Genomic DNA, 23901 nt, shown 5'->3' on the forward strand with positions numbered 1-23901 from the left:
CACCACATTGTGAAGATCTTAGAGGGAATAATTTATACCTTTGGTTCCTTAAATGTTGGGCTTAATAAATGTACTTTTGAGGCCCATCTCAGTTGAATTTTAATTTGGGTCAGTGAATGTAGTTAGTTATTGAACTCTTTAGGCCGAATTAGGCTAGGACTTTTCAGATAGGCCCATTGAACTCATGGGCCATTTTTACCATAATATTGTGTTGGGTTAGTGGGTCAGATTACACAAGTAGATGGGCCCTTGGTTGCCCACCAAATCAACTTTAATACTTGGGCCGGGTTGTAGGCCCAACTTACTTGACTAAGAGCATGACATTTGCCCATGTGATTTGAGCAATGGGTTGCCCACTAGGCCACCACAATATATGGGATTAGTGGCCTTTATGTTGGGCCCTAACTTTTCCCCTATGGGCCCATAGTGGTATATATGGGTTGGGCTATGTGTGTTTCCCTTGGACCCATGTTGTAGATAGGCCTTGGGCCACCTTTCTGAAGCCCAACATGAGTATTTGTGATATGATTATGGCTGTCCGTTTCTTATTTCTGATGTTGCATGGGCCTTGGGCCTTGATCCATAATCAATTAGAGATGGGCTAACTCTTGGGGACCAATTGTAGTTGGATGTCCACATTGATGGCCCTAAGGTAGGCCCATGGGCTTCTATAGGTGGTTAAAGGCCCACCATAGACCCTTGCTAGGCCCGTTTCATCTATTTAGGCCTATACCTTTAGTCTCGTGATCCTTAGTCTAGGTCCTTAGTCTCGTGGGCTACCCTAGGTATATGGGCCCCCACTCGAGGTTGTATTCCTTATGAGGAATTGGTTAAGTACCTAGACCTTTCATTGTTAAGTAGAGAGTTCATCTTCACCTCATCGGCACCCCTATTCATCTTCATGGCCCACTCCCATACGCATCATATGCATGATTGGTTGAGGTATGATTGGCCATGGCTGTGTCATTGTGTAGGACATGTTGCTATCTCCTCAAGAAATGGATACTTGGAATTGATGCATGTGTGATTGTGTGATTCATGCATCTGGCATTGCATATCTTGTGGATATCCGCCCTTACTTCATCAGGGCCTTGCCTCCACAGGGGTATTTGTGGATGGCCGTATGTGTGGACACCGAAAATATTAATTAAGCATACCGGGTGCATAGGATGCCCATGAGTGAAATTTTCAAAACTTCCATGGTACAAGGATCTGCTCCAACGCCGTGACTGGGTGGAATACATGAGCGTACGAGGGCCTTCTACCGTTAGACTGCGACTCCCACTGTCGTGTAGTCGGTTGGATAGGGGTGTGGCCTTACCTGCCTGGTGTGAGGAGGCATTGCTAGGCTGGGTCTGACCAACTCGTAAATGGGTCCGCTACCTTCAGGCCTTGTTGGTGATTGTTTGTCCACAGGCGGTTAGTGAGGTCTCTTATGCTCGTTTGACTGTGCGGGGTCTGTAGAGCTGCAGTCATTCAGCAGTGTAATGGGCCCCGGTGATTTCTTTATGATTGAAAATGTACTTGACTTATGGTTTGGATATGAGCACTGACATTACTTGCATCGCATTAGCATTGGCTGTACAAGCCCCCCTTCATACATTGCCTTGGTATGGCACCCATTACTTATTACATCGCATTCATGTGAAGCCTTGGTAAGATTAGTGATATGTTCATTGATTATGCTTCTCTCCTTATACCTCCCGCTATTCTTCTGTACACCATTGTCACACACTTACACCACCCTCTAAGCTTTTATAAGCTTATGCACGATTGATGCGTACAAGAGACTCTAGGTAGGCGCCATAGCAGCAGAGCGTGGAGTAGAGTTGAGCAGTAAGGACTCCAGTGTTGCTGATTTCTCTCTTTTCCTTTTATTCTCATGTATGTCCTTTTGGACCTTTTGGATGATTGTAAAAGTTCAAATTTTTAGTGAATTTTGTGATGTGTGCCTTTGTTATTCTCAGATGTACTTGCTGTGATCTTGGGTATGCTCGCATTGGAAGTGATTATACTATTATGAAAATCCTCCTTGTAGGATCCCAGGATCGGAACCTACCTCAGGAGCCGAGAATGGGGTACTACGGAGGCTGTTGCGGCCAGAACCGGCCATCGGGTTCCTTATGAGTCCGGTTACCGAGTCTGGGGCGTGACAATGGCCATATTAAATATCGATGGGCAAACACCGTTACAATTCCATGGGACGCGAAGGAAGGGAGCATCGGTTAGTGTGTCAGCCATCTCGTAAGTTGAACCTCAAGGAGTAGAACAAATTTCGATTGTTAATGAATTTTCAGAAGTATTTCAAGATATTCCTGGATTACCGCCAAAGAGAGATATTGATTTCACAATCGATCTAATACCTAGGACTGCACCAATCTCTAGAGCATCATATCGTATGACACCTGTTGAATTAAAAGAATTAAGGGAGCAACTTCAGCAACTCTAAAACTAAGGTTTCATTAAGGCTAGTACGTCGTCGTGGGGTGCACCGGTATTATTTGTAGGAAAGAAGGATGAGTCTTTGAGGTTATGCATAGATTACCGTAAACTTAATAAGGCGACTATCAAGAACAAGTACCCACTGCCGAGGGTAAATGATTTATTTGATCAGTTGAAGGGAGCTAAATATTTTTCAAAGATAGACCTGTGGTCTGGATATCATCAGTTGATGATTAGAGATGAAGATGTACCCAAGACTACCTTTAGGACTCAGTACGACCATTATGAATTTCTAGTGATGCCCTTCGGATTAACAAACACTCCAATAGTATTTATGGACCTCATGAATAGGGTCTTCAAACCGTATTTGGACCGATTCGTGATAGTGTTCATAAATAATATTTTAATTTACTCCAAGACGTAAGAGGATTATGTTGAACACCTTCAAATACTCTTCAAACTCTAAAGGATAATCAGTTGTATGCTAAAGCTTCAAAATGTGACTTTTGAAAGGATGAAGTAAAATTTTTGGGACGTGGTATCGGAAAAAGGAGTGTCAGTAGATCCATCGAAAGTCGAAGCAGTGTTAAATTGGGAGCAGCCCACCAATGTGACAGAAGTGCGTAATTTTCTCGGATTAGCTGGTTATTATAGAAGGTTCATTGAGAGATTCTCTAGTTAGTAAGACCAATGACTAACTTGACTAAGATGGGCACTTCTTTTAAATGGAATGAAAATTGCGAGTAGGCTTTCTCTGAATTGAATAAGCGATTAACGGAAGTCCCAGTACTTCTTTACCAGCCGAAGGGGAAAGAATTGTGGTATATACTGATGCGTCTTATCAAGGGTTGGAATGCATGCTTATGTGAGGTGGTGAAACTATAGCATTCGCGTCAAGGCAGTTGAAACCTCATGAGCAGAATTATCCCACTCACAACCTAGACTTTACAGCTGTAGTGTTTGCCTAAAAAATTTGGAGGCATTATCTTTATGGTGAGCAGTTTGAACTGTATTTAGATTACAAGAGTTTAAAGTATCTTTTTGATCAAAATGACATAAATATACGGCATAGGAGATAGATGAAATTCTTGAAGGATTATCATTTCGACATCTACTATCATCCAGGTAAGGCGAATGTTGTAGCCGACGCGTTAAGTAGGAAGACGCGCAAGCTAGTGGCGAGTTTAATGATTAAAGAATGGGAGATGCTTGATATAGTTAAAGATTTTAAAATCAGACTACGTATCGATGAACTTCGGGCTTATATCAGTAATTTAGTGGTGCAACCCACTCTGGTTAGTAAATTTTTTAATTATCCATTTAGATTAGCCATTTAATTCTTATATTAGGCTGTAGTTATTTAGGATTTTCTTTTCTAGGTGCGACAAATAATATAAGTGCAGAAGAATGATGCATGACTACAAGAGAAAATAACAGAAGAAGCAGGAAATGACAACTCGGAGTGGCGAGTAGGCTCTGATGGTGGGGTCAGATTTCAAGGGAGGTTATGTATCCCAGACATATCTGAATTGAAGCAATAAGTCTTAGATGAGACGCACCGCACAAAATTCACCATTCACCTAGGAGGAACCAAGATGTACCGTGATGTACGACGTCAATATTGGTGGAGGAATATGAAGAGGGAAATGGCCAACTACGTTGCAAGGTGTCTTACTTGTCAGCAGGTTAAAGCGGAGCATTAGAAGCCGTCGGAACTTTTACAACCGTTACAGGTCACAGAGTGGAAGTGGGAACACATATCGATGGATTTTATTGTCGGACTACCGAAAACAAGCCGTCATCATGATGCGATATGGGTGATCATGGATAGGCTAACAAAGTCAGCACACTTCCTTCTTATACGTTTTTCTTCATCGCTAGATGAGTTAAGCAAACAGTATATCAAGGAGATCGTTAGGCTTCACGGCATTCCTGTGTCCATAGTATCTAATCGAGACTCCAGGTTTACATCATGCTTTTGGAAGAGTATTCAGAAGGCATTGGGAACGACATTAAACTACAGCACGGCTTTTCATCCGTAGACTAACAGACAAACGAAGAGGGTAAATCAAATCCTCGAAGACATGCTTCGCAGCTGCATTCTTGACTTTAAAGGAAATTGAGACGACCACCTCTATTTAGTAGAATTCGCCTACAATAATAGTTTCTAGTCCAGTATTAGCATGACATCATTCGAAGCTTTATTCGGAAGACCCTGCAGATCACCAAGTTGTTGGACCGAAGTGGGTGAAAGAACATTGTTGGGACTTGAACTAGTGCAAGAGACATCCGAGAAGATTGTCATCATCAAAGAACGTTTACGTACCGCTCAGAGTCGCCAGAAGAGCTATGCTAACAATCGCCGAAAGAACTTGAAATTCACCATACGAGACCATGTGTTCCTAAAGGTATCCACGATGAAAGGCGTTATATGATTTGGGAAGAAAGGAAAACTGGCACTACGCTACATTGGACCATTCGAGATCTTACAGAGAGTAGGCCTCGTATCATATAGACTAGCCTTACCTCCTCAACTTTTTGGCGTCCATAACATATTTCATGTATATATGCTTCGGAAGTACGAGAAAGATGCATCGCATATCATTGACTGGAAGCCGCTGGAAATCCGGGAGGATGTTTTATACATAGAGCAACCGATTAACATTCTCGACAAGAAGGAGCAAGTACTTTGAACAAGATTAATACCACTCGTGAAGGTTCAGTGGGAGCATCATGGCGAGGACAAAGCTTCGTGGGAGTGAGATGATGAAATCCGAGAGAAGTACCTCATCTTTTCATATGATAGGTATGTTAAATTTCGGGGAGAAAATTTTTGTTAAGGGGAGTAAAATGTAACAACTCATTTTTTTTGTGGGAACTAACCCCACCGTCCGCTTGCGTGTGGCCCACCTGAGTTTTGGATCAGCCTCATTTTTGGCCTTACATCTTCTCTTGGCCAAGCCGAAATGATGAACGGAGTAGATTTATATTATCGTTAGTGGGACCCACCATATCTTTAAAAAATATATATAATAAAATAAAAATAAAAATTATATCTTCCGCACACTGACTAAACCGCTTTCTCCATTCTTCCTTCCTTTTCATACGGTAATGGGCGCCGAACCCTCCCATTAAATGAAACCGTCTCATAATCCCCACTCCTCCATTCCATTACGCACCCCTTTATAATTTTTTTTTTTAAAAAGAGAAAGAAATGAATGAAAATAGATAGAGGAAGAGATGGAGATCTACAGATCAAGGGAGAGAGATTAGAGCGGGGGTTGGATCATCAAACTTTTAAGGTAGGTGATCTTATCTTAAAATTTATCATTTTCAGTTATTTATTATACTTATTTAATCCAAATTTTTTATAGGAATATTATTGTTAGTTGAATTTTTATGTAGGGAATCCTACTCATTTATGAATTTCTATTTTATATATTTCTAATATTTAACGATGAAATAATATATATATATATATATATATATATATATTAATAAAATAAATTCACAGAATAAAATAAATAATTTATCTAAGTTTATATTTTAATTTATTAATTCTTAAACTTTTGTTAAGATTAAAAATTAAATATGAATTATTTTTAAATTTTTAAAAATTAATTAATATGAAAGTAAATTATAAAAAATATATTAAATTCAAATTAATTTATAAATTTATTTAAATTAGTAAATTTGAATTAATTTTAAAATATTTTTAATTAATGAGTATGTTAGTTATTAAATTTAATCATTTAATTAATCCAAATTATATATATATATATATATATATATATATATATATATATATATATATATATATATATATATTAAGTTAAAAAATAAACCAAAAATTTAAATTCCAATAATTTATAATACTTAGAATTAATTATAATAAAATAATAATTTAAAATTTGAATGTAAAATAATAATAATAATAATAATAATAATAGTATCCAAAGTCCAAATTAATAACTTCCTTAAACTTATTATATTTAGATATAAAAATAAATAATAATAAAATCCTGAATTTAGATTTAAAATAATTAGATAATTTTTTTTAAGATAGATTAACTTAAATTATTAAATAATAATTTAATTACATTAATAATGTTATATTATAGAAATCAGTGTAATATTTTTGTTTCTGTAAAGATTAAAATCCAAATTTTAATTATAAAATTTTAAAGAGTTAATTAAATTAAATTTAAATGAACTTAAGAAAATTTTCAAAAATAATATTTTATTTAAGTATTTGAATTATTAAAGTTTCAACAAAATTTAAATCTAGAATTATTAATTAGAATTATATTATTGATATTTGATTGTGAAATAATTATCCATCTTACATGTATATCTACCATTTATTGAGCATCAATTTTAATATGTTGGATGTAACGTAAGCAAGTAGAGCAATCGTATCCCTTAGGTGAAAGACCCTAAATTAGTAAGTAGGGCAATCGTGTCCCTTAAGGTGAGAGACCCTAAAGCTAGCACATAAGACAATCGTGTCCCTTGGGTGAAAGACCTTAGAATCCACTGGATCCTTTGGAGTCTCCTTTATGTACGGCGTACGAGTACAATTGTGTACGCGGATATACGTCAGAGGTACAACTGGAGCAGTAGTCTGACCAGCTAACATATAAATGGGTCCATCACCATAAGGTACTAGTGCATGGGCGTTAATGCAATGTGACCATCCACTTGGGTACAGTGTTATAAGAAATGATATAAATGTTATGAGTTTTCATTAAAATTATCACGTGCATCGCATTTTCACATTTCTGTTGTTTAAATTCATTATCTGTATTGTATTTTCTTTAATTATTTTAAAAAAAATGATATTATTTGAACATGTTAAATTTTGGGTAAGAAATGATCCTACTGGGTTGTTATGCTCATCCTACTAAAAAAATGCACAGGTGCAGAGTTGGAATACTACGAGCAAGCGGGGCCTCTTCTATTAGCTTTATTTTCTAGAAAATTAGGTTTAGTTTTAATTTAATTCAGTTTTTTTTTTTGTTATTTAGGTTTATTTTATGTTCAAATTTTGATGTAGAAAGGACAGACTATCAAAAGAGTTGAATTTAATAAACATTTCAGCTGTATTTTCTTTTAGATGACGTTGAGTATTTATTGAATTTGATTAAATCAACTGGATTGTAATAAATGTCATTATATTATAACTCACGAACCTTGGGATTTAGGTCCCGAAGACCTTATTCGGGTACTCGAATTTCGGGGCGTGACATCGCCCTTGAGCTAACCACCTAGATTGTACCATGTGGCAGGAGTAAATCCCAGCCTTAGAACTCTTTTTTCTAAAAAATAACCAAAAAATCAGTCCCAGGCCCTATAAATACCCCATTCCTTTTCATTTTCATTCATCCCTTCTCCTCACTAGTAACCTTCACACACCACCTTCCACATCTCCCCTTCCATCCCTCCCCCAAAGAGAAGAAGAATAATAGAAAATGAGTCTAGCCTATCCGTTAGTCGCCTGAGCAATCAGAAACCCCAATCAAAGCCACTTAATTTGACCTTAAGACAAGACCATTGATCCATCCACCCAACTTTAATCAGCTTTATATATATATATATATATATATATATATATATATATATATATATATATATATATATATAAAATCTTTGTATCATCATCATGCAATATTCATTCCCTTCTCCGCTCTCTTGCTTCCTTTATGTATCAACATTACATATCACATGCATCACATCTAAGCACCTAGTCGATTCGAGTGTATGCTTCACGGCTTACTGAAAATTTGGATCATGCCCATAAAAAATTTGAATTGACTAGTTATTTGACCACTTCATCAAGTGGGTAAATCATGGTAGATTTATTAAGCCTGGGCCATCACTTGTCACAAGCATCACATTATCACAGTATTGCACACACGTTTGGATCATTATGTAAATAACAACTAACCAAATCCCTGACAATTTATTTAGTCATATGAAGTAGAGATCATATAGTTTATATGCATAGAGGGTGCCTAACACCTTCCCTCTTTGTAATCGTGGTTCCTTACCCATAATTTTTAATCGCAGATTAAGAAGTCATTTTAGGGTAGGGAATCCTCTGATTCCTTCTCCGAAGGTTTTTATAGGATTTAACCGACTGTGAAAATTTGAATAATTGGCTAGACGACTCTAGCTAAACATGACCATATTTTCATATATAAATTTGTTGATCTGACGAGCATCACCTTGGATGTGACCCAGATTGCCTGTCCGCTTCTTGCAATGGGAAGGTTGGCGGGGCCCACTATGATGGTTGTAAGAAATCCACCTCGTCCATCCGTTTTGCTGGATCATGTTAGGACATGGGCCTAAAAATGAGGCCGATCCAAAACTGGGTATGGAAGTACCTATTGTTGAAACATCCATGGTCCACTGTCATGTTTATCTTCTAACCATATTATTCATAAGGTAATTCCTACTAGGATGAACTAAAAACATAAAAATATTACCTGGATCCAAAACTTTCGTGTCCCCATGAATGTTTTAATGGTGAAATTCGAATCCTCACTGTTTCCTGTTGTTTACCTATTTGAGTTTTGGATCTGCCTCTTTTTTTTTTCTTTTTTTTTTGCCTATGTGTTGAGATGATATAGTAAAACAGATGGTCGACTTCTCCTTTGATACAAGATTTGTATAATCCCAATCCATGAATATTTGAATAGATTTTCATTGGACATGGGTCATTGTTAAATGTCTGTTTGTAGGGTATTGATTAAAGGTTTTTAGTCTAAAGGTTCTTAGGACCATGCTCCATGTAGGTTAGAGCATATTCAATTAGTGGTTTGGATTGTGAATGGCTGGGTTATAGTGCCCCTAGTCTTACTGAGACTTGACACCCTTCTTTTACAAAAGAGATGGTCGGGTATCCATGATTTTAACCATGCCCTCATATTTAGTAGCTTCTTTGACTAAAAATCTTCTTTCGACTCAATCAAAGTTTTAGTGCAGTCGAGAATCGGTTAATACCTTGAAATCTAAAATGGGTACTGCATGTGTATCATGTACACTAGAACCCTGCAAAACTTTCTCTCATGAATTCCATCAATCTCCCTTATACTTTGATTTCCCTCGAGGAGCCTGCTATTGTGCAGTTTAAATTGGTCAAGATAGGTGACCATTAATGAGTCGACAATAGGCTATAGGTCTCTTTTCTTCTCCTTTCGACTTTAGCGAATAGGTAGTCATTGCTTATACTAAAAAAAATGATTCTTTTGGATACACTTAAAGGGCCTCCTGGTGGTTGTCTATTTTTCTGCATATCATTTGCTATATACTAAGAGTTTTCAGGGTTCTAGGAATTAGGATGAATGGTCGCAATCTATTCCTTATTGGATTCGGCGTTAGCTAATTAGGTTCGGTGGTTGTCTCTAGAAGGTGCTAGGAACCTTTTCTAGCTGACTCACTGGGATTTTTTTATGTCTTTAGGGGTGGTCAAATGTGATTTGTACAAAGCCGTGTATGGACGAAGTTTCCGAGTGTGCCGGACAATCTGTTGATGTCTGGTTTCATCAAGTTGTGGGCTTGCCAATTTGGTCTATTAATCATTTTTGGGTTATGTCAGGGGGCTATTTATGTCCAATCTATATAGATTTAAGGATTTTTGAATTGGTTAGAGGTGCTTTTTATCAACATATCATACATTTTCGATTTTTGGAAGGTTTTGGTAATTTGGTCAGGATCGGATTATTTGGGCCCATGATATATTGATCTGGTTTGTTAATGGTTCTCTCGATGTGCTAAAAATACTTCCTACATGACTCGTTGTTTAATGATTCTTGAGTCACCTAGAGAAGTTTTTATTGAAGTTTGGCTAAAGCCTAAGAGTATTTTATTCTTACTTTGGATGAGTTATTTACAGTTAAGCAATCAATCTCTGATTTATCGACAGTTAATTTATTAAAATAGTAATATTAGATTATTTCATTTTAATTTCTCAATAAATGTTCATCAATCCATTATCAGATATAATTAAATAAGCATTATTATTGGTTCTTTATACATGTTAATGGACTTGGATTGGGTAATACCCTTACCTATATTCTACCCGGCATAGGCATAATGTAGTAGGATATGATTGGACAGTAGACTACTATTAAAGACGAGGTCAATTTCAATCCGACCAATGCCCAATTCAAGCTCCATCTAAACTTGTCACGCCTTGAAATTCGGTGTTAGGGTTGGTGAGATTCAACTCCAAAACGCAGGTTGTGATTAAATTTTTTTAAACATTTTCATCCACAAATCTAATAAAAACTACATTACAATAAATAAAATATTCATCCTATAAAATATTTAGACTCACCTTTTATTTTTCACTATACATTTTTTTCCAACATACAAAAAAAAAATCACTATGACTAGACGAACGGTTATATTGTTACTTCATTTCACCCTTGACTAATCTTTGAGCCCTGAAACACTATTAATGTGGGTATGAGCATAACAGCTCATGGGATCATATCCAACCAAAATATGAAAATTTTATAATTATACAAAATTTACGAATAATAAAAATACTTTGTTTAAATTTTAAAACACGAATTAAAGTATTGAATTTTAAAAGATGAGATGATTGTAATACTGGAATTGTAAAGACACTCTTAAATGTCAAACTTTTTATAAATTATATAAAAAAATAACCATTATCATTTACAACACTGTATCCAAGTTAATGGCCACGTTGCATTAATGCCCATGCACTAGTACCTTGAAGTGATGGACCTATTTATATATTAGCTGGTTAGACTACTGCTCCGATTGTACCTCTCACATATGTTCACGCAAACAATTGTACTCATGTGTTGTACACAAAAGAGACTTCAAAGGATTCAGTGGGTTATATGGTCTTTCACCTAAGGGATATGATTACCCTACTTGCTGGCTCTAAGATTTTCCATCTAAGGGAAACAATCACCCTACTTGCTAGCCTTAGGGACTTTCACCAAAGGGACACAATTGCCCTACCTGCTTATGCTTTTTATGGACATCTCCAAAGTATCACACTTGCATTCAACCTTAATTCTTAATTTTAAATAAATATGCACATAATATGAGTAATCACCATCTAGTCAAATCGAAATAATTAAATATGTAACTTACTGCAAATTAATTACAAAATATATAATTACATCACATATTCTTCGTTATTTTTAAATTATGCATAGAAGTCGTTGTAAGGTTCGATAACTATTAATTTAGTAATTATTGTAATTAAATAATTTAAATCTTCAATTATAAATTAAAAATTAATTTTTAATATAACTTAATAATTAATTTATCAAAATTAAAATTTTATTTAAATTCGAATTATTAATTTTTTTTAAGAATTGTAAATCAGTAAAGCGTAAGAACTCCTAAAAATAACCATGTTAAATCCTAAATTAATTCAAATAATTTAATGTATAATTTAGATTTAACAATTTCAATTTAATTAATTTGGTAATATATGAATAAAATATGACTATTTTATAATAATTATTTACTTCCTTTTAATAAATTGAGAGAAAATATCTATTAAATATATTAATCAGATTCTCTCTCTACTTATTTCAAATCCTATTAGTTGAATTAAGAAATATATTAATAAATCTTGATTCAATAACATCTATTAGTACACTTTCATCTATTATGATTAGGTAAGTACATGGATTGAAAATTCATACTAATCAATAATTTTTAAGATTTAAAATTTAATTGATTAAATATCAAATTATTAAAATTAGAATAAGTAATTATTTATTTATTTATTTAAAATTAATTTTATAATTTAAAATTTTTTAATCAAAATTAATTATATAATCCTTAAAATTCAAAATTAAACTCTAAAGTTTATAATCTAATTAAATTAATATTAATCAAACTAACTTAAACAATATTAAATTAAATCCAAGTTTAAATTAGTCAATCATACATTAATATTTCTAAATTGAAATTTTACTTGATTTATGTTTAGCTAAAACTAAATAAAATATTCAAAATTATTAAGTTTAGACTTTAATTATTATTAAAATTTACCTCATATTATAAATATCATTATTTTTAATTAATATGAACTATTTTGATATATTATTTCTAATTAGTCTTGAAAAAATTCTAAATTTTATAATTTAATTCAATTTACATATTTATGTCAACAAAATTAATTTAAAATATAACTAAAGTAAGATTCAGAATAAATTTGAATATAATTCTTACATAATTCAAATAATTTAAAATTTATTTTGTATTAAATTTAGTAATTTAGAATTTTAATTTATATATATTTTTTTACTCTAATCTTATTGAACATTTTTTTCTCTAAATATTTCATGAATAAAATTATCAACAATAAACAATAATCTGCTATAAAATTCAATTTAAAGGTAATTAAATATAATGATTAAAAATAATAATAACAACAATTATAAAAATTTCATATTAGATATGGATCACCCACCTTGATAAAATCTTTACAATATTTTTTTTCTCTTTTGTTTTCTATTATTTTTTTCCTATACTTTCTCTTATCGTGCTTAACCTATGACCTTATTTATAATACAGGGGTCCCACCATACATAATGTACACATGTAAAAAAACAACAAACCATTCTCTTTAAGTGGCCCCTCATGTAAGTGAAACACTCACTACTTTTAATTCTCTTTATTACAAAAATACCTCACGTGTATATATGAAGTGATGCGTATGATGTATGTTGTACATGTGTGAATAGTATACATATGGGCATATATGTAAAATGATTAATATATAATAGATAGTTATTAGGTGAGTGAGTTGATGGGTCAAATTGATGGATGAATTTAGATGGTGGATGACTAATTGAGAAGTTTTTTGGACAGTGTTGATTTGTGTATGAATTTAACAATTTCATTTTGTTGGTTTAAGTTAACGAACTGATGATCAAATGATTTTGTAATAAAACTTGGACAATTTGAAATTGTTGGGTTGGTCATTATGATGGGTAGTTTAGATTAGTGACTTTTGATGATAGTCACATGCCCTTTTTTATTTCTGCATCTAGTATTCATGTGCTAATAACTTTAATACTAATTAATATATATTTATATTTTACTAAAATTTAATAATATTTAATACATGTTATTAACTTTTTAAAATATTAAAATTTAAATGGGCATGCTGCACATGTTTGGGATATACTACATTAGAGAGTTATACTGTACATAAATGGATGATTGAGATGTATTGAAAATAAGATTTAAGTAGATCATGTGTTACCTCAATAAGCAGAGAGATAAATGTGCGGTTGATTTTATGAATGAACTATCTGTTTGCAAGATATGAGCGTCGGATTTACAATTGTACGTATGGATACATGGATGATTTTATTATCTTTTCAAATTATGGGTTTACCGCCATAATATGTATATGGTTTGTGAGTCTCTAAAACTTGTTAAATCATATTTCAATTTAACAAGCACTCTAGTAAATTTATCTGAAGAAATGTGATAATCATCATAGTGATTTTTTGTTTGATTTTTAGGTGGTCCAATTGGTGAATTCATGTATGATGTACGGTTAGATGATAAGATATATGTGAAATAATCAAATAATTAAGAATTTAATCCTTTATACAAGTTAATGTACGGTTACTTTCATAGTTAAATAGGTGCAATATGGGTTTTTATTTGATCAGATCGATGGATTATCGGATAAACGGCTTAGATGATTAAACTATAATCTTAAAAATGAATGGATGAGTGGGTGACTGCATACCCTACATGATTGGGTTTAGTGTATGTTCCACGGTTAGATTTGAGCTGGTTAATTAATGAATGGTTAGTCTTAGGTGTATGAGTAAAGAGAGTGTGTGTGTGTATGTATATATATATCAAAACTATACAATTATCAATCAATGATATACACTAAATAAATCGATCATGCATATTAATGGTCACAACTTGCACACTTTATAAATGCGTGTATGTAAGAATGTGTGAATAAATAGAATGATTATGTATGAATTCTTTGATGAATATAAGTATGCATGTATGCACATGTATGCATGCGCACCAAAATCTCGGGTCATTACATTGTACCCTCCTTATAAGAATTTTGTCCTCAAAATTCAAACACACCCAATATGTGAATAGGAGAGGATACTCCTCACGATTAACAGTGTGTTTAAGTGTCTATTAAGGTCCATATGTTGTAGGGTTTAAGTGGGTACAAAAGTGTGTAAATTACTACATGAATTAGGGTTATTACAAAACTAGAACAATTAATTGAAGTAGTTCAATATTTGAGTTAGTAATATACCAAATATGCATTTTTAAGTGTTTGTACATCTACTTAGATAGTGAATTACAATATTTATTTAAACCTATAATTTGATTGTTAAATGTGAGTGTAATAGGAGGCCTGTAGAAGAATTTATAGTCGTTACAAATGTATTATACATTGTAGTCAAAATCTTCTATTTAAATATAAGAATTATAAAAATTCTTAGTCAAATTATCTTTTGAGCATGAGACAATGAGACATGTCACGATCTAAAATTCAGGTATCAAGTGCGCATCTCATACCCGAGTTCCGCATCGCGACTCATACACAAAGTGTGCTTCAATAAATAAAAAATTAACTTAATTAGAAACTAAATCAAATATATGTCGTTCACTTTAAGTTCCATTCATAAATATTTACATACATTGAATCAACCATTTTAATTCACCCAATCATCTCAAATAAATTCATAATCTCTAATTAAGATATCTGATGGTTCACTCATTGGGGCTTTAATCCAAATAATTGTCAACATTCATGTTTAACACCATCAAATTTGAATTATAAATTAAAATTATCTTTCCACCAATCAAATAAAAAAAATAATCCTAAAAGAATTAACTTGTTTGAAGCATTAATTAAAACAATATAAGGATATATGGCATTTATCTTAAATATCCAAAAAAAGATAAAATTTGATAATTAGTTCACTGCAATAATTTTTTCTTCTGCCAAATAGGGCCATATGTCTCGTAGATCGTCACTGATTCGACCAATCATTTTGTCCTTGTGCCAAAGGTTCAGTATCAAATACATATGTGTACATTTTTTCATTAATAAATTGTAAGTTGGTTAGGCCTAGTGAGAATTCAAAGCATAATTCATTCACATTAAAATTTAAATAGTAATACAATATGAGATTTGTTCAATCATTTGATAACCAGAGTCATTCTTTGATAAATGATCATTATAAGTCAAACTCGATAAAATTTAATAAATCCTCTTTTCTGTCATCAAGGTGGAGAACTGAACTAAGAATTCTCTTTCTTAATCATCAATCAAATTATTGTTCGCGACTCAGGATTCTATTTTAATATCAATCCAATCATCGTTCACGTTTTTTCTTTTTCTTATCAATGAATAGATTCTCTTTACTTGTACGACTTTGATGTCTCATATTTCTCAAAAAAGTGATTCGATTGATGGAATTTGGTATGATATTGATAAGATTGATATTCAAATATTTCTTCTTAGAATGTATTGATTTGACCCCATAAACAAGACCAGTACCCAATAGCATGTTGCCGCCAGAAGCAGAAGCACAACATAACCATCAAATTCATGTAAATGCATGGAATGAATGAATGAATGCATCAAGTGGGATATTCGTCACTTTCTTGAGTTGAATGGTTGTCAACTTGCATCCGCCACTTGAGCAGGCTTATATCAGTTTAGTGGGCATGGACAAGGGCCACATCAGCCACTTGGGTAGCCTTCTACCAGTTTGGTAGGCATGGACATGGCTTGCATTTGGAGAGATGCCCAGGATAGACTCGACACGTAGTGTGCATGCAAGAGATTAATGTTTGAATTCAATTACACAGTTGTACACCAATTAATCACGCACACACACACACATAATTGAAATCCCAAATTAGGGACAAATATATATTACATATGAATTAATTAAATCAACAACAAAATAGTTATCAAATGACATGAATCAAATCATATATTCAACAAAATTTAAATCAAATATTTTCAAATTAAACAAAACACACAAACATTAAAATGAATCATGAAATTGAATCAAACAGATACATCAAACCTATTTTAATTCTAACGGAGAAGAAACATGTTGGGTTCACTCACATTAATTGAGTGAGATTGATTCGACTCGAATAATTAATTTAATTAACGAAACTAAGTATCCCCAAAATAGTATAAGTTTACAATCAATTTTCTATTTAAATAAATTAACAATGTAGGGCCTACTCTTGATTGTTTAGATTTTTAGATTACGTGTATAACAATGTCTAATCATGTTTTTCCTGCCCTAACCCTTAACAAAGAGAATTAAGATTCTAATTAAAATTTTAGATCTAATCCTAAATACAGGACATTAAGACTTAAAGCGGGACCCAATTGATCAATCAAAGCGGCCGTCTATTATCTAACTGTTGAGGGTCAAATATTGTACATTAGACACCAGTTATTACTTAGTTTTATGAACATGATAATACTTAACGCTATATTTTAATCATGTTTATGTTGCAAGATGAATTTAAGAACTTGGATAGAAAATGGTATTAAAAGCTTAGATTTGATGCTCAAGAATCACCAAGGCAAGGGACAGATATTAGGAGACCGATATTGAAGAGTTCACACGCTAAAGATCAAAGAAAACCAAGTAATTGAAGATAAGGAAGCCTGAAATCCTGAATGCAAGATCACAGGGTCTCACCATCCGTTTGGCAAAAGATTTTATATCCGGCCTGAGGATCATAAAGTAACCATACACATAAAATTTCAGCCCTCATATCTTTATGAAAGTGGTCTAATGGAAAGATCAGCTATAAATCACTGATTTAGGGCCCACCTAACATCTGGATATGCCTCAATTTTGGACTCAACCCCTTAAATTAGAGGAGAAAGCAGTTGGACGAAATGGATTTCTAGAAAACATCATAGTGGGCCTCACTGACAGCTGCTAGTGCGCAGTACACAAGTGTACTCGCAGTGCACCGAATCAAGGGAGTCGATCAGCGTGCGCTGACCCGACTCCCAGCCTAAAACGGCAATTGCCGTTTTCTCCTCACCGCTGCAAAACCGGACGTTCGCACTTCCGCTTGTGAATGGCTGTGGGCCATCATCATGGCCCACAAGATCTAAACCGTCCATCTTGTAAAGGGAGTCGAAATGGTCAAACCCATGTTGACGTTTGCAACCATGCACGCACATGTTTCGGCCACAACGATCACAAGAGGACTGTCCTGTAATGTTCAAAGCAGTTGCAGCCAATTTGATCCCTTGGGCCGCTCCAAACTTGAAAAAAAGCATCCATTCCACACTGAAATTCCGCCACGAATACAATGGATGGAGTGGATTTCTCTTTTAATGCTGACCATGGGCCCACCAAGTATCTCAGCGCGGGAAGACATGCAAATAGCGTCCAGACGCCGCCCGGTTTCAACGGCCGTTGTGTGATCACGATCATGGTCGGATCCATGATCCTGATTGTCCAAACCACTCCCTAGGGACTCTTCCGACCGAGGCCAAGAAGGCCGAACGGAACAGATCCAGCAAACAGATCTCCATTTTGTAAAACTGGTTGCGACAAGTTGCTTCCACATTCTTGTTGCGCAAGGAGTTTCTAAAACTGTTGATGCGTAAGTTTACGCATGCAACCGGTTCTCTCCAACCTAGTCGACCTATGTTGGCTATAAAGGGAAGGAAAAATGGACGTGTAGGGATGAGGAGATCAGCTGTGGACGTGAGACGTGAAGAGAGAGGGAGAGAGAGAGCTGTGGAGCGGGCCGACTTCAAAGAGTTTTCTCCTCCTTTAGTTTTCTCCTTTGATATTTTCTTAGAGAAATTAGCTCGATCATGTCTATGGTTGGCTAAACCTCTTAGCTAGGGCCAAGAGGTGAAGCTTATAATCTGATGAGATACTTTCTATAGCTTGATTCATGTTTATTGAACTCTCATTGATTTTAGTTTGATTATAAAAAATACTTTTAGTTTTTAATGGTTTGTTGTGACTTAAATTACAATAGATCTGCGATAGCTTTGAGTATGTTCTTTTCATTATAGGGATTGTGAACTTAGGAACTCTGTCATTCACCATCGTCTCATGGACATGGTTGGATGATGGAATCCTTCCTAACGTTCATAATTTTCTCAGATTGGTTTTGGATTGGTATGTTCTGTTGTTTGCTTCGTCTCATGGGCAGAGTTTAGTGATGGAGCCACTTCTAGTTCTCATACCTATTATTCATTGAAAACTTTATCAAAGGAAGTTCAGATTTGATTTTTAAAGAGATATCTTTCAATTGGATGAAGATGGGACTCTAATTCCAATTGTGTTCTTGAATCAAGCATAAGATCTCCCTGATCTCTACAAATGGATCTTTGGAAACCCTAGTTTATCACCTTTGAATTTTACAAGTTTTAGTTACATAATTTGTATTTATCCTATTAAATTCTCCTGATTTAGATTACATCTTCATCTAGCTCTAGTTCTAGTCACTTTTAGAATATGTACAAGGTTCAATACCTGTGGATTTGACCTCGGTTTCATCGAGATTATTACTACATCGCAACCCTATACTTGGAGTTATGAAAACTAATGACATTTAAATTGTCTAGATATACATTATACATTCAAAATTATAGTTATAATGAGTTCATCAACCTAGATTTTCAATTTCAGAATTGAATAGATTTGTTCCATCGTTTATCGATTAAGTCGATTCGAATTGATACGAATAGAAACCCGAATAGATACTCTTTAGACACGATCTGATTTTTGATTAACCAAATTGAAGTTTGGAGACTTTTCTTAATCTCTAATTTAGAATCCATTTATGTATATTAGTTAGATCTTAACTAACCGCTGCCCCCCATTATTGATTAGGAGAGATGTCAATTAATTACCTCAATATGAAACCTTCATAATCCACATCATTCAGAATTACTTTATTTAATAGCAATTATCATTTGATCAGTGCAGACAACCAGCTGGTTAAATTGATTTAATATTCAAATTCCTAGTATAATTCGATCCCAAATTTTGGATAAATAGTATAAATTGGATCTCATACATCCGGTGATACAACATGGTATACAATATATGACTTAGATTTGTCGTCTGATCGGTGTGGCCCATCTTATAGTTGGTTTGATTTGATATTCGATCGGGGTCCCAACATATTTTGACATTAGAAATCAAATGATTTGTGTGGATCTAATCCCTCATATCAAGGTGACCTTACAAAATTCTCTACTCTAATTTGTAAAAACAATTGTGTAGAAAACTATGTCTCTTCATGGTGTGTTTGTGTGTGTCCAATAGATCAATGCAATGAACGCATGATTGATCCGAATAGTTTACTGCATAGATTATATAAAAATTACCTAATTTACTAAAAAATAAAAGGAAATCGACCAAATCACCTGCCTATTAAGGTGTTTGTTTTTTAATTCACATAGAAAATACCTAAAAAAAAATAAGGCAATAATTATTTACTCGTGTATTTCCAACACTAGTCCCCGTGGAATGTTGACTTTTTTTACTTTTTAGCATAAAAATTGAGGGTTGTGAATTTCATATATGGTCCACTTTGACATATATGGCTAATCCATGTAGTTAATTTGTTTTGCAAGATGATTTTAAGGCATGACCCAAAAAATGAGGCAGATCCAAATCTCAAGTGGGACACACCATAGGAAACAATTGGATGTAAACGCATGTCATTGAAATTTTCTTAGGATCCCCAAAACTTTTCGATCATGTTGATATTTGTGCTTGCCCACTGTCCATGTCTGTGTGACCTTAATGAACAGGTTAAACGACAAAAATACAATCTTATGAGCCTTAAAAAGGGAAAACCTTTCAAATGTCCAAGTTTTTCGACCATTACTTCCTTTGATGTGGGCCACTTGAACTTTGAATTTGTCTCTTACTGAGCTAATGTCATAGAATGTTATGGTAAAATAGATAAACGGTTTAAATATGTTACATACATTACAGTGAGCCCACACATTTAAGACAACCCTTGTCGTACTGATTTTCGAGGTATAAATAATCCTCTGTTTTTAAACAAGAGTAATAAGTAATAATGACCCATTTTTTAGGCATTATTCAGAAAAAAAAAAGAAAACGCACCTGGTAAATCAAGATAGGAGATATAAGGGAGAGATTTACTGCCTCTCTTATTCAAATTAAAATTCAATTTCAAATATAGTAAAAGACCCATGAACTACGGTCGTGGCAAGACAGGCATGGTAATTTGTGAAGTCATAACTAGCTCTTTTACAGAGTCCCTTACCAAAGGTGGTCCGAGTCTTCCATCATTTCTCCTGGTAAGCTGGGACCCTTGTTTTCATGGTCCCGATTGATGTACTCAGAATAAATATTCCATCATGCTTGGATCGTATGCATGAACTCACCCATGCTACAGAATAAATATTCCATCATGCTTGGATCGTATGCATGAACTCACCCATGCTACATATAACATGGGTTAGGTGCAGCAGACTACCAATACAAATAGCTTCCACTCCTACTGTTTTCATGGTCCCATCATTTCTGCAACTAGGATAGATTGTCCACGTCTAATTTCGTACAGCGGTATAAATTCATGAAACGTCCGGAAATAACTCCGCTGATGATGGTTATTTTTGGAATAGTTTTAATCTCTAAAATGCCCCTAGTTCAGTGGCGCCCATGGTTCAGTAATCCAGACTATCTATCTGGTGGGACCTACTGTAGGCGGACAGTGCACAGAAATCTCTCAGATTGGAAGATACAATAACTCCACTGTTTTAAAATACTGACGAGGCCCACTTGAGAAACGCAACAGAGCCAGATGGTACAGTCGGTATTCAGGGCTTATTCAAACACTTTGGATAATGAACCACTCATGGTCAATCGCCAGTCCACGGTACATATGATCTTAAGCTCAGTGATTCTGATCTGTTGATCTTATGGACCCTCCTGCATTAGAAAATTATATAGAACATGCAATCCTAGCTGTTGATAGCTAAAGTAAAGATTCAATGGTCAATTATCCAACCGACTTAGCTGTTGTGAAAAGGTTCACAGTTACAAATGAACGATCTGGATTTTCGATTGTACGTCCACAGTTGTCTAAGAGTAGAGACGAACTGTGAGTTGTCAACAAACGCGACGAACTGGAAAGCTACTCTGATATTTTTATTTTCCATCTTCTCGGAAATTAAAGCATGTGGCTAATACAGGGCCTGGTGGATCGAGGTCTACCTGACTTCGTCACATACGAAAAAACCAAAGGCGGGATTTTGTCATTTTCGGAAAATATCGTATCAGTTAGGGTCAGTTTATCACGAGAAAAAGACAAGCACGTGAATTTCAGAGTCTCGGGCCGGTAAAATTACCGACTCCGATAACTCCTCGGGGCGCGTAAATTGCGAAGTTAACGGCAATGTAACCCCAAAACTGCCGATCTCAGTATTAAAAGGCAAACATCTCTGCCTTTAAAGCGGGAAGGCTTTTCATCCGATCCTCGGCTGAGGATGTGGCTGCATCGCAGTAAAAGCGCGCCCATGGATTGGGGATCCAGACTGATCATCTGATATTTCCCTCAAATCTATAGTAGGAATGGAGCGGATTAGGTGTCTTACCCGAGTAATAGGTTAGTGGGTGTTTTCCTGACCGTGGGGCCCACCTTGATGCATTGTGGCAGAATGAAGTAGATCTACATCTCATGTGTGCTGCACGGTAGGGATTGAATGCCCACTGCTAAAAACTCCTTAGAAGCCACAAAAGTTATGTATCAAGATGATATTCTTTTTTAACAGTGGGTGTTCAGGGACCACTGTTTCCTGTGGTCTGGTCCACTTGAAATTTGGATCGTCTTTATTTTTTGTACTGTATTCAGGGATGTGTCAGATCTTCTTTATTTTTTTGTACCATGTCAGGCATGAGTTCTAAAAACTGATGGGAGGCGTGGGTTGAGATGACTCACCCCCGTGTAGTAATTAAAAACTCAGTGCGTTGAGTGTACCTAGTAAACTATGTGGGGCCACCCTAATTCATGTATTTTATCCACTCTGGCTGTCCATTTACTAAATAATTTTAGCCCTAAAGTGAAGCATACTCAAAGCTCAAGTGGACCACAGTATAGGCGGGTGAGAATTGAACGTATGAGGTTGAAAATTCCTTATGGGCTAAAGGAGTTTTGGATCAAAATGATATTTATCCTTTTCCTCTATTCATATCTTTGTTATCTTATGAATAAGTTGGATGAAAAATAAACATCACGGTGGGACCTAACAAGGTTTCCAAGGTGAAAATCATTATTTCCCACTGTTTCATGCTGTATGGACCAATTGAGCTTTCGATATGTTTTGATTCTGTACTCAATCCTAAAGAGGAACTAAAAAAATGCATGAATATAAAATGAGCTTAAAAAATAGATGGATAACATATATAAACCATATGCATTCACAATGGATCCAATAGCGTTTACTCAATACCATATAAGAGCATACTGAGTAACTTGGTATGCAATCAAATTACATTGTGAAACAGTCACAACCGTCTTGATTGAAGGGAGTTATATGATGCTTGGCCAAAGGATGTGCGTTGTGGTTTCGGGGCTTTGATCAAGTTGGGCATAAGGGTCAGTGTTCTGGACTGTTGATCTAATATATCTCAAAATCTCCCATAACAGAAGATCCTAACCATGATGTGTAGATGGAATCCAAACGGTGGGTCTGGTGGGCCTCCTTGTCGGAAACTTACATCCCAAGAGGTGGGACACGCTACATGGAGCAATGGACAATCAAGCATAAACCAATATCTCATTGGTTATGCCCCACCTAAAAGTTGGAATTGCTTGATTTTATAAATGTCCCTTCATCCAGTTCGTGTCCACTGGATGAAGGTATGGATGACAAACACATAACAAGGTGGACCTCGTAGACACTCCAATCGAATCGAACCATCGGCTGCTCATTAGTTGACGACCACATGACACCACAAATATCTACCTCAGGATTTTTGGTAGATTTCTGTTAAATCTTGCGTGTAAAATTTTTACCAAGTGTCCATCGGCAGCCTATCAACCAACGGTTTTTGAGCCTATATAAACATCACTCGCCCGGGTTTATAAGAGGCAAAAATGGCATAAGGAATAGAACATAAGTTTTCCTAATTTTCTTGACTTCCCTTCCCCAGCAATGAGAGATTCTGACACTTAAGATACTCTCAAACAACTATACTTATGCATAGGTTCTATCTCAACTAACTACAACAATCCAACTAGTAAAGCTAACCCCGTCACAATAAGAGTAGAGTTAGGATTTGGAATGTCCGATTATTCAATTTCTAACTCAAGAAAATGGTGTTTGACTTCCATTTTCTCTATCTCACGTGTCAATCAAACTCAAAACACAGTTATCTCGCACATTTCTTT

This window comes from Magnolia sinica, chromosome 3 (assembly GCF_029962835.1).
Source record: "Magnolia sinica isolate HGM2019 chromosome 3, MsV1, whole genome shotgun sequence".
NCBI lineage: Eukaryota > Viridiplantae > Streptophyta > Magnoliopsida > Magnoliales > Magnoliaceae > Magnolia > Magnolia sinica.